The 13,153-nt window shown below is 46.3% G+C and overlaps 1 long non-coding RNA gene across 1 annotated transcript; it reads right to left on the bottom strand.

Moving 5' to 3' along the window:
* Positions 1-8,623: 8,623 nt before the first annotated feature.
* LOC147360344 (uncharacterized) lies at positions 8,624-11,609 on the bottom strand. Its single transcript, XR_015139109.1, has 3 exons — positions 11,450-11,609; positions 9,512-9,593; positions 8,624-8,914 (listed from the first exon to the last, which is right to left on the bottom strand). It is a non-coding gene; the product is annotated as an uncharacterized LOC147360344 (long non-coding RNA).
* Between the last annotated feature and the right edge of the window lie 1,544 nt (positions 11,610-13,153).

The raw sequence follows: 13,153 nt of genomic DNA, 5'->3' as shown, positions 1-13,153 counted from the left end.
ACTTTCATGCATTGGAGAAGGAAATGGCAACCCTCTCCAGTGTTCTTGCCTGGAGAATCCCAGGGACAGTGGAGCCTGATGGGCTGCCGTCTCTGGGGTCGCACAGAGTCGGAAACGACTGAAGCAACTTAGCAGCAGCAGCAGCAGGCTCTGGAGAATTAACCATGAGAAAGACAGAGCCCCTCTTTTTACATCTGATTATTAAAGGTAGATAGGTAAACTCTTTTTTCTGGGGAAGTAGGGAAGCCTTCCAGGGTCTTGAAGGATGGGTAGGAATATGTAAGCAGTGAAGGAAGTAGGGGTGGAGGTGAGAGGCAGGGATGGGGACAGTGTACCAAATAGCCGGAGCAGAAACAAAAAATGCAAATAATGAATGTGGCTAGTTTTGTTTTGGAGACAAGGAGGAGTCTGGTGTAGACACTGGGGGGTTGGAGCAGCCTCTTAGGAACTCATTCTTGGAGAGGAAGCCTTGGATGCTAGGTTAAGAAGTTTAGCATTTGTGCAATGAGTTATCTAAAGATATTAAAGCAAGAGAGAGATGTGGTGTATAAAATACTGGTAACAGCATGGCTGCGGAGAAGGCAATGGCACCCCACTCCAGTATTCTTGCCTGGAGAATCCCAGGGATGGGGGAGCCTGGTGGGCTGCCGTCTATGGGGTCGCACAGAGTCGGACACGACTGAAGCAACTTAGCAGCAGCAGCAGCAACAGCATGGCTGATGGTTTGTAAGTGCAGAGACCAAGGCCAGAGAGAGAGCTCAGAGGGAGTTAAAGTATGAGATGATGAGGCAGGCCTGAGAAGATGGAGAGATGGGGACAGACGAAAGAGATATTTAGGAGAGAGAACTATGACTGATGAGAAATCAGTGGCCCAATCCAGGGGACAGGATGGTTCCAACTCCTTAAAGTATGTACATGCTCTATCTACAGGACACACAGCTTTCCAGTTTTGTCGGTGGGAAGGAAGGGAGAGGTGGTCTGCTGGTTGTCAGAATAGTGGTTTCACTGTTTTGCCTGCTTTTGTACCTAAGAGACTGAAGCAGCAGTTACTATAATAAAACCCAGGTGCCAGGAAAAATCCTGTGTTAACAAGGAACAAAGGAATCTATTTCTAGTGCAGCGTGAAATTAAAAATAAAAAACCGTGACCCAGCATTCTCGGTTCAGGTTCTCCTCTTTCAAGTTGAGTGCCAAATGATATGTATCGGGTGCCTATTGGTGAGATTTGGAGAGTATCCCAGACCTTAACACCTCTTTGGTTGAGTTCTCTCACATTGTGGTAGATAAGGTATCTTCATTCCCATTTTTTAGATGTAGCAGCTGAGCCTCAGAAGTTATGTGACTTGTTCAAGAAATCCCAGTTTGTGGTGAGACTGGGAGTGAGGGGCTCTTGGCCATGGATCTTTTCAGCGAGCTTTTGCCTTTCTTGCTCCCTCTGCCCAGGTGATTTTTCCCCTTGTTATCGTTCAGTCGTTAAGTCGTGTCTGACTCTCTGCGACCCCATGGACTGCAGCATGCCAGGCCTCCCTGTCCATCACCAGCTCCCGAAGTTTACTCAAACTCACGTCCGTTGAGTCGATGATGCCATCCAACCTCTGCTTTTCCCCATAAGTCTTGGCATAAGTGGCTCCTTTTTGTTCAGATATTTCCTCCTCAGGTGACATCCCCATCTGATCAGCCTGTATCACATTTTCCTGTGTATTTTCTGCATAGCACTTCCTAGTAACTGAAATTATTAATGTTCGGGGTTTCCCTCCACTCAAAAGTGAGCTCCGTGAAAATAGGGGCAGTATCTGTCTTGTTCACCACTTTAGTCTCAGCACCCGGAATAGTAGATAAGGGAGGGAAACCAAGATTAGGTTAAATCATGGGATGTTTCAGGTGCTTCTCATAAGCTGTCTCATTTGATCCCCTCCCAGCCTTTCCAGGTGGGTACTGTATCTCCTTTAGATGGATAAGAAAAACACAAAGTGAGGTTGAGTCTGTGGTTTGTTACTTTTGAGGCCATAGACTCCTTTGAGAATCTCCATTAGATGTAAACGTTTTGCAGACCGTGGGGAGGAGTTCAAAGACCTCTCTGGGCTGACTCAGGTATCCCAGATCAAGGAAGCCAGAATTAGGGAACTTGCCCAAGGTCTTTCTGGCCTCATGCCTTTGCTGGTTCCTCACCCAATGGCAGGGATAGATTCCCTTTAGTGAACAACAGGGAACCTGCTGAAGATTTTGGAGCAGACAGAGTTTATGATGCCCCAAGTCCTTCGATGTCTCTGACACGAGTTCAAATCCTGACTCCACGAATTACCAGTGTGACTGTGGGCAAGGCTTTTCACCTCTCTGGATCCCCTCATTTCCCTTTTTTTTTTTTTTTCTAATAATAGCTAATCTTTATTTGATCTGCTCGTTAAGGGCTGGGTACTTGGGTGATGGCTTTGCAGTTGCTATCTCACTTTCACCACAACCCTTGGAGGTGCGGACTGTTATCATGTCCATTTTACAGCTGGGGACTTGGAGGCTTGAAGAGATGCCCTGACTTGCCGAAGATCGTGGAGCTTCACCCTCTTCGCCACTGTGCCCCTACACGTGCACCTCGGGGTGTGCCATGAGCTCAGGCTTCACAAAGCTGACTTCTGAATCCATTGCAAACTCTGTTCTTAGGGTTTGTGGGAACAGTTGAGTCTGAACAAGGTTGAAAAAGAGAAGAATGGCTACACTGCTGTGTGAATGGAGGCCAGTCTTTTGAATTTGTATGTTGCCGTTCACCCTTGAGGGCCTCTGGCCAAGCCTAGACTGGGCCTCTTGACTGGGACATCTGTGTTGTCCCAAGGTCTGCATTTGTGCACGTGGCCGCTGTCTCTTTTTAGCAATGGCATCACTTTGCCTGGAATTATGAGGCTATCTCTCTACCTGGCTGGGGGCCACTGCTTGGCCATTCAGAGTAGAATTCCTCTGTCTTCCAGCCCCTAGCACAGGCCTGGCCCAGCAGTGCTGCTCAGGAAATGCCTTGGGAATCAAAGGGAGGACTTCATGTGTTGAGGATTTACTGTGTGCCAGGCCCGTCCCAGACACTTTATATGTGTTATCTCATTTACATGCCCCAGGAATCCTAGGAGGGAGAAGTCACTGTTCCCATTTTGCTGAGAAGAAACAGACTCAGCTGGGCTTTGCCTTCGGACCACTTGGGATACTTGATGGCATCAGGACTGATGCCAGGGCCTGTGTGCTCATGGTGTGTGATGAATTCTTAAAGCTGTAGGCTGATAAAGGGGAGACACACTCCTCAGCACCTAGGATCCTCAGAGACTTTCTACTCACAAGCTTCTAGTCCAGCTCTCATTTCATCCCAGAGGAAGCAGAAGCCCAGGAAGAAGTGATGACTTACTCTCTGACAGTCCCTTTTTTCCACTTACTACTTATCCTTATGGGACTTCCTGTAGGGCAGGGTGAGATCCGATTTTACCCATTATTATACCACCCAGGGGAGCTTCCCAGGTGGCTCAGCGTTAAAGAATCAGCCTGCAATGCAGGAGACGTGGGTCCAATCCCTGGGTTGGGAAGATCCACAGAAATGGTAACCCACTCCAGTAGTCTTGCCTGGAGAATCCCACCGACAGAGGAGCCTGGCGGGCTACAGTCCATGGAGTCACAAAGAGTCGGACATGACTTAGCGACTAAACTATACCAGCCAGGTATCTGGTATTGTTGACACTCAGTAAATGCTTTTAAATTTTATTTATTATGAAAGTATTGAGAAAAGTATAAATACCCACCATATACCCACCACCCAAAAACTGCTAATGTAGCTGAAGGCCCCTGTGTGTCCCTTTAAACTGCCCCACCCCACCCCCGGCAAAGTTAAGAGTCTCCAGAATTTGTTGTTTGTTATTCTATGCCATTTTTTATTGAGATTTAATTCATATACCATAAAATTCAACCTTTTTAAGTTTTACAGTTTAGTGACTTTTAGTGTATTCACAAGACTCCATCTATCATCACTGTCTAATTCCAGAACAATTTCACCCCTAAAAGGATCCCTATACTCATTATCAGTGACTCCCCCCATTCTTCCCTCTCTTCAGCCCTTGGCAATCACTAACCTGCATTCTGTCTCTATGCATTTGCATATTCTGGACACTGAATGTAAGTGAAATCCTGTACGTGGCCCCTTGTGTATGGCTTCTTACATTTATCATAATGTTTTCAAGGTTCATCCGTGTCGTAGTACGAATCAATATTTCATTCCGTTTTTGCCTGAATGGTATTCCATTGTGTGAATACAGCAGGCAGGCAGGTGAATTATCCATCAGTTGGTGGAAATTTGGGTTGTTTCTGCTTTTTGCTATTATAAATAGTGCTGCTATGAACCAATTTTTGTGTATATTTTCAGTTCTCTTGGGTATGTAAGTGGATTCGCTCGGTCACATGGTAACTGTTTTACTTTTTGAGGAACTGCCACTGTCTCTAAAGTGGCTGCACTATTTTACATCCCCACCAACAATGTACGAGAGTTTTAATTTTTATATCCTCACCACCACTTGTCAGTCTGATGATGACAATCCTAATGGGTATGAAGTAGTATCTCATTGTCATTTCAATTTATATTTCCCTAATAACTAAGTTTCCCTGGAGGCTCAGACAGTAAAGAATCTGCCTGCAATGTGGGAGATCCAGGTTCAATCCCTGGGTTGAGAAGATTCTCTGGAGAAGGGAATGGCTACCCACACCAGTATTCTTGGGGCTTCCCTGGTAGCTCAGATGGTAAAGACTCTGCTGTGGGGGTAACGTGGGTTCAATCCCTGGGTCAGAAAGATTCCCTGGAGAAGGTATTGAGCATGTTTTCATGTGCTTATTGGCCATTTGTATATCTTCCTTGGAGAAATGACTGTTAAAGCCTTCTACCCATTTTAAGGGCAGAGAATATTGCTGTTTTAAGAATTGTTTATATATTCTGGATACCAGACTCTTATGATATATGTAATATATCTTATTTTATATATATATATATATATATATATATATATATACACACACTCTTATACCAGGTATATGATTTGTAAATAGCTTCTCCCATTCTGACAGTTTCCTTTCTGGCTTCTTGATGGTGTTCTTTGGAGCACAAATGTTTTAAATTTTGATGAACTCTAATTCATCTATTTCTTCTTTGGTTGCTTGTGTTGAGTGTCATGTCTATGAAACCATTGCTTAATCTCAAATCATGAAGACCTAGAGCCAGTTTTCTGAAGCAAGAGAAGCTACTGCAGCAAGAAGCCTGTGCTCTGCAGCTAGAGAGTAGCACCTGCTCTCTGTAACTCCAGAGAAGCCCACATAGCAATGAAGACCCAGCACAACCAAGAATCAATCAATAAAATTATTAAAAAGTTTAATCACAAAATCATGAAGACCTGAGACTTTACACCTATGTCTTTTCCTGTGAGATTTATAGTTTTTGCTCTTCAATCATTTGATTCATTTTTAGTTAATTTTTGTATATGGTATGAGGTTGGTCATATGCATTTTAGTCCTTTTACTCGGTGTGTGTTTGTAAAAAATAAATGAGTCTGTTCTTCCTGTTTTTTGGACTTTAAATAACATACGTGTTCTTATGCAACTTGATTTTTCTCATTCAGTCTTATGTTGGGAGAGTCATCATATTGGTAAGAGTAATCAGTTCATTAGTTTTCACTGTTCTACAGGTTTCGTTGCATAAAAATACCACATTTTATTTACCTTTTGTCCTATGAATGATCCTTCCAGTTGTCTCTAGTATTTTGCTATCACAAATGATAAAATAGTCTAACATGTGCCTCCTTGAGCAATATGTTGACGGTCATGGGCATATTCAGCTTTACTAGATAATACAAAGTTACTGTCCTACGTGGTTTTACAAATATGTATTTCTGCCAATGATGTATTAGAATTGCCCTTATACAGCATCCTCACCAAGACTCACTCTTGTCAGGCGTTTTTGATTTTGTCAGGCTGTGTGTGTGCGTGCGTACTAAGTTGCTTCAGTCATGTCCAACTCTTTGAGACCCTATGGACTGTAGCCCACCAGGTTTCTCTGTCCATGGGATTCTCCAGGCAAGAATACTGGAGTGGGTTGCCATGCCCTCCTCCAGGGGATCATTCCCAACCCAGGGATTGAACCCACATCTCTTATGGCTCCGGCATTGGCAGGCGGGTTCTTTACCACTGGCGCCAAGTGGGTGTGAAATGGTATCTTATTAGGATTTCCCAGATTAATAGAAAAATATTTATTTTTCAGTAAATATTTGCACGATTGAGTGGACGGCATGAAAGTAGAATGAATTCAGCTCTTTGATGAGGAGATGAGCTTTGGCTTTGCCTGTGGCTAGAGGATGGCAGGGCTCTGGGCCTAGACTGTTGGCTATTTGTAGGGAGACCCTGAAACTAGGAAGTGTTGAGTGAGACTGACAACTCTGTATATGAGGGGGAAGGCAGTGGTCACCTTGAAACCAGTGATGGGACTGTTGCCTCAGGGCAGGGGTATTGTCTTGCCCTTCCATCTCCCCAAACTTTCACCAAGAAGGAAGGGAGGTGGAGAGAAGCCTGAAGGGAATTGTATAGGATGACAATGGGGTCCCACCATCTTAGGAATGACCCTTTCTTGAGGACCTTCTCATGGTCTCTGTATAGATGGTATGTATTTTCCTTGTTTATTCACTAAGTTTGGGAATGATGATAATGATAATAAAAATAATAGTAAGGATTGTGTATTGACTACATTATATGTGAGGCATTGCGCCTTTTCCTTTTTATAAGTAATGTCTCATTTAATTCCTGTGCAGTGTGCTGTGTGCTCAGTCATTTCTGACTTTTTTTCAACCCTGTGGATGGTAGCCCACCAGGCTCCTCTGTCCATGGAATTTTCCAGGCAAGAATACTGGAATGGGTTGCCATTTCCTCCACCCAGATGGAACCCATGTCTTCTTGCGTCTCCTGCTTTAGCAGGTGGATTCTTTACCATGGCACCACCTGGGAAGCCCTCCTGTGGAGCAGGTACTGTTATTACTCCTGTTTTATAGATGAGGAACAGAGGACCAGAGGGACAGGATAACTGAGGATTTGCACTCACGCAGTCTGACTCCAGAACTCCTCAACATTGTGCTGTATTGTTAGCCTGGCTCAGCTAAACCTGGAACAGCAAAGAAAGGAGACGCTTGCCCAGGCTTGGGTGGTTGAGAAGCCTAAGTCACAGTATCAGCTGGGCATGGAGAGGGCAGCGGGGAGCAGAACGAGAAGCCCCTGGGAAGATAGTTCCTAAGAGGCAGATTCCCCGCCTCCCGCAGTAACATGACCCATTAGGCAGGTCCTCATGGGCACCTCTTCTGTGCCAAGTCCTGTGCTGGCTGTGGCGATGCACAGTGGGATCCACTCTTGTGGGAGAGACAGGTGGTAAATAAGCCAACCTACCAGTATAGGTAAATGTGGGCTTCCTAGGTGGCGCTAGTGGTAAACAACCCACCTGCCAACGCAGGAGATGTAAGAGATGTGGGTTCGATCCCTGGGTAGGTAAGATCCCCTGGTGGTGGAAATGGCAACCCACTCCAGTATTCTTACCTACAGAATCCCATGGACAGAGGGGCCTGGCGGGCTACAGTCCATGAGGTCGCAAAGCACTGGACACGACTGCAGGGACTTAGCACATGTGCACCAGTAAGCGTAATTTAAAAACTGAGATATGTGATACCAAGAGGGAAGAGATGACATTTGTAGAAGGGACCTACTTTAGCCAGTGTAATCAAGGGAGGCCTCTTTGAGGAGGTGACATTTGAGCTGAGACTTAAAGGACAGGAAGGAGGCAGCCATGCCCTAGTTTGGGGTGGGAGTATTCCAAGTAAGGGAATGGCAGAGGGAAAGTTCCTGAAGAGGCAGAAAGGAGATTGGTGTTGTTTATAAGCTCTCAGAAGCTGGTGGGTATGTAGAGGAGTGAGTGGGAGGGTGGGGCTACCTGAGGTGAGGCTGAGGAGTTGGCAAGGTCTCTAGGTCAAGGGCAGCAGACAGGTTTACAGTCTGCAAGTTTAAATGAGGTCCAGGGACTCCTTAGATACTCTCCTCCTGTTTGTCTCTAAGGACGGGGGTCTAAAATACTCGGGAGTGACTGAATCCTAATACAAGTATCCCCCACTTTTTGAAAGTTGGATTTACTTCAGCTTTCATAAAAGACTTTCTCTTTTAAAAATATTTATTTTTGTTTATGTGGCTGCACCCGGTCTTAGTAGCAGCACGGGGGATCTTTAGTTGCGGCATGCAAACTCTTAGTCGCAGCATGTGGGATCTAGTTCCCAGATCAGGGTTCGAACCTGGGCCCCCCGCATAGGGAGTGTGAAGTCTTAGCCATTGAACAACCAAGGATGTCTCCATAAAAGATTTTTACTTCACTTTTATAAAAGATCTATCTTAGAACGGAAGGCAACCCACTCCAGGATTCTTGCCTGGAGAATCCCATGGACAGAGGAGCCTGGCGGGCTACAGTCCATTGAGTTGCACAGAGTCAGAGTCAGACATGACCGAAGCAAGCGAGCATGCGTGTACATTGATATAAACAACAGCTTGGGTTAAGCTCCAGGGAATTATGCGGAGTAAAAAAAGCCAATATCAAAAGATTACCCATTGTATGATTTAATTTACATAACATTTCTTTTTTTTGGTCATTTAATGTGATATTTATCAGTACTTAAAAGGTTTTTCATTTTGTAGACATCTTCATTTGATTGTACACCATCTCCCAGCAAGACACCTACATAACATTTCTGAATTGACAGTTTTAGAAATGGGTGACACAGGAGGTTGCCAGGGGTTAAGGATGGAAGGGAGGAGGGTATGATTATGAAAGGGAGCACCTTTGTGTTGTTGGAACTGTTGAATATCTTGACTGTGGTGGTAGATCCTTGAATCTGCACAGATGAGAGAGTTGCACAGAATTTAATACATATATGTACATGCACATACATACACACAGGGTGTAAAACAGGGAAAATCTGAATAAACTTGGGGGATTGTATCAGTGTCAATACAGGGGATCTCTCTCTGTTATTTCTTTTTTGACTCTTTGAAAAAAAATTTTTTTGTTTTAAAGAATATATATTTACTTATTTGGCTGTGCTGGGACTTAGTTGCGACATGCGACTCTTAGTTGCGGCATGAGGGATCTAGTTCCCTGACCAGGGATGGAACCTGGGCCCCCTGCATTAGAAACACAGACCCTTAGCCACTGGACCACCAGGGAAGTCCCTGTATTATTTCTTATTGACGCTTGAGACTATATAATTATCTCAAAAATTTCAAGTGAAAAGTGAAATTTAAGACCCCAAGTGTTAGGTAGGAAAATAGAGACATTTTAATAACAACATTTTCAACCTATTAAAAAAAATCTCTGCAGGCTGTCCTAAAGGAGACCTCTTACCCTTGAGTTTGAAGGGTAGCTTCAAACTCAAGGTAGCTTCAAACTTCAAAGCCTAGCTTCGCAGAGAGGTGGGCAGTATACCTCTTACCCTTGAGTCCGAAGGGTAGCTTCAAACTCAAGGTAGCTTCAAACTTCAAAGTCTAGCTTCGCAGAGAGGTGGGCAGTATACCCTGATATATGAGAGAGCACAAGGTCACCCTGCACACCTCACGATTTCCAGGGTAGACCGTTTGATTCCCAGGGTAGACCATTCGGGTTGGCTTCCAAGCCTAACTCGTTGAGCCTCTGTCTGCCCTTCACCCCTTCACCCCAAGTTGATGGACCATGATCACAAAGGCATAACCACAACCTCATCCCACCGTCCATCCATCTCTAACTGGTCTTCTGAGAGTTCTTCCCTCATTCTCCACTCCAAAAACAGATACCTGGACCTTAGGAGCAAGACTAGAACCAGTCCCAACCTGGGGGGCATCAGAGATTGTTTGTTGAATGCAATGAAATGGGAAGTTGATGTAGGCTGGGACAAGCCTGTCCTGATCCTGAGACCCCAGGGAGGGCCTAGGCTGTGGCACAGGATTTTGGGGTGTCTGTGGTCTTACAAGATTCTGGGACCTCCGTGGTAGGCCTACAAGGATGTCTCTTCTAGAATGTTGATTGCCCTGGACACTATCTCAGAGTCTATCCCAAGCGTGGAAGACCCAACAAGGCCTCCCCACTAGACGACCCCGACATACTCATCACTGCAGGGCTGGTGTGTTCACACTGTTGACCTCTTACCATGGGCTAAGCATTCTGGTTCATTTGTAGCAGAGGTCACCAGCCCCCAGCACCCCACAATGTGGGACCATGGCCTGTTAGAAACTGAGCCCCACAGGAGGAGGTGAGTGGTGGGTGAGCAAGCAAAGCTTCATCTCTATTTACAGTCGCTCCCCATTGCTCACATTGCCTCCTGAGCTCTGCCCTGTCAGATCAGCGACGGCATTAGACTCTCATAGGAATGCGAACTCAACTGTGAACTGCACACCCAAGGGATTTAGGCTGCACGTTCTTTATGAGAATCATCCCCAAACCATCCCCACCTTCCAAGGTCCATGGAAAAATTGTCTTCCTTGAAACCAGTCCCTGGTGCCCGAAAGGTTGGGGACCACTGATTTCCCTCAGTAACATTTTAAGGCAGGTACTCTTTGTATATCCATTTTTCAGAGAAGGACCCCGAGGCTCAGAGAGGTTAAGTTACTACCTCAGGGTCACTTAGCTTGTGAATGGTAGAGCAACAATTTGAAGAGGTGGTCCTAAAACGTGCTCAGCCTCATCCATGCAGATGCAAAGCTGAAAAAGAATCATTGCCTGCTGGATGGGGCCAATGATACTGTTGTCAAACATTTACAAAGGGTGTGTATATGTCAGACACAGACCAAGCTCTTTACATACCTTATTTCCTTGCCTCTGCATAACAATCCAGTGGAATAAGATTATGCTAGTTTTATGACGGAAATTGAAGCTCCAACAAAAAAAAGTTACCTGCTTAAGCTCATATAGCAAGTAAGTGGTGCTGGACAGTCTGACTCTGAATTTTTTTTTTTTTGGCCACTTTGCACAGCATGTGCAATCTTGGTTCCCTGACCAGGGACTGAATCCACACCCCCTACATTGGAAGTGCGGAGTCTTAATCCCTGGGCCACCAGGGAAGTCCTAAACAGTCTGACTCTGGAGCCATATCTATCAGACCCTCTTCTGCCAAGTTTCCTCTTTTTTATCCCCTTCTCCCCTCCTCCATACACTGACCCTCCCAGGCTTTCTTCTTGCTGCTCTTTCCTCTCTCCTCCTCCCCCAGGCTCACCCAGGTCCAGAGCCCCCACCCCTCTCATTCATATGCTGAGCATAATTTGGAGGCTGGGGATAGGTCAGGTGGATGGTGACCTCCAGGGGTCAGCTCACACCCTAGAGAGTCCTTCAGCCCTTCCTACTTCCACCCAGGTGCCTGGCAAGGAAAGTCCTGGAGGGGCCCACCAGCCAGTCCTCTTACCTATCGGCCATGGCCAAAATGTGTGTGGCCTGCAGGACGCGGTGGACAGAGCGAGCAGGACCCCCCTACCTGGTAGAGAGGCCAGCGTGCCAGGGAGGGGGGCAGTGCTGGGCCTCTCAGGGCCGGGTGTTTCTGGAAGCTGATATGAGCCACAGCAACTGCTGGCATTATCTGGGTTCTAAGAATAGCCTGGGCTGAAGAGTTGGGGGGCGGGGCCAGGGAAGAGAGCAGGAGCCTTTTTCCACTGCCCCCTCCGCCCCTGCTGCTTGTCCTAGAAACTGGGAAGCCTTCCTTCTGGCTTACCACGTGCTCTGGGATGATTCCTCATGGATACACCTTGCCCACCTTTGGGTGGAGGATAGGGGGCATCCCAGGGATTCAGACCCAGGGCTGAGAGCACTGAGTCCACACTCTGAGGTCCAGCCTTCCCCCAGGCCCTTCCCATGGGCAGAGTAGGGGCTTGCTTTTTCAAGGACTGATGTTTTGGAGGCAACCTTTATTCATTTAGCAAACACTAAGAAACAGGTAGACATGATTCAGAATTCAAAGGTACAACCACCATGTGTAAAACGGATATCTAGTGGGAGGCAGCTCAGCTTGGTGCTCTATGATGACCTAGAGGGGTGGGTTGGAGGCAGGTGGGAGGGAGGTCGGAGAGAGTGGATATATGGATACATGTAGTGATTCACTTTGTTGTATTTCAGGAACTAAGGCAATGTCACAAAGCAATTATACTTCAATAAAAAAAAATTCAAAGGTGTAAAAGGATACACAAGGGGAAAATACCAGTCTCTCCCTTTCCTGGCCTCTATCCACCTAGTCCTCTCTGCTCCTCACTTTTCTCACTTAATGAAATATCCTGAAATTACAGTAATGTAAAGCACAGTAATATATTATGAGAGGAAACCCACATGTCACACTGTGAGTCTCCACTACGTGCCAGGCACTGTTCTAAACACTTCAGATGCTCTAACCCGTAAAGTGCTCATCGGAATCCTACGTGGTAGGTAATTTGTCTGAATCTCCATTGTTAAGAGGTCGAGTATTCTTCCAAGACTTCATTGCTGGTAATTGATCAGAGCCAGGATTCAATCCCAGGCAGTCTGACATCAGACAAGGTATTCCTCATCACTGCTCCAAACTGCTGCTCACGCTTACGTCCCATTCACTACACACCACACTGTTGCTCTTCCTAAGGGCCAAAGCCAGAGATGCACTGCCATGGCCAGGCTCAGGCTGGGCTGCAGCAAAGAGCAAGAAAGCCTAGGTCCCTGCCCTCATGGAACTGGCATCCCCATGCCCATGAGTATCTGTCAACCAAGGTTAGGAGGAGGGAAAGTCACGTGTCACTCACGTGCCCGTCTACATTCTGCTGTTCATACACACCCTGTCCCTTATCCACCAGCCCTTTACTCACTCGGCCCCTGAGCAGCAAGGCCTGAGAGCTCAGAGCTATAGGTAGGTACATGGAGGGCCAGACAGAAGTAGACACAAGAGATCAGAGAGGCACCTGTGAGCTTCATCTCCTGCCCCGAGGATCCATTTCAGCAGGGCCGGTAGGGGGGATGTCTCTAATCCAGGGCCCAACCATTGTTTGAAGTCGGGAACAATTGAAGGGCAAGGGAGCTATAGATAGACCCACAGCTGCTGCCACCTGTTCCCGCCTGGGCACTGGGCCCGAGCATTGTCTCCGGGGGTACTCTA

The sequence above is a fragment of the Bos grunniens genome, chromosome 13 (genome assembly GCF_055505025.1).
Source record: "Bos grunniens cultivar Pamir isolate PY7600 chromosome 13, Bosgru_T2T1.0, whole genome shotgun sequence".
NCBI classification, from domain to species: domain Eukaryota; kingdom Metazoa; phylum Chordata; class Mammalia; order Artiodactyla; family Bovidae; genus Bos; species Bos grunniens.
Note: the sequence above shows the minus strand (reverse complement) of the source record. Positions and strands in the feature narration are given on the sequence as shown.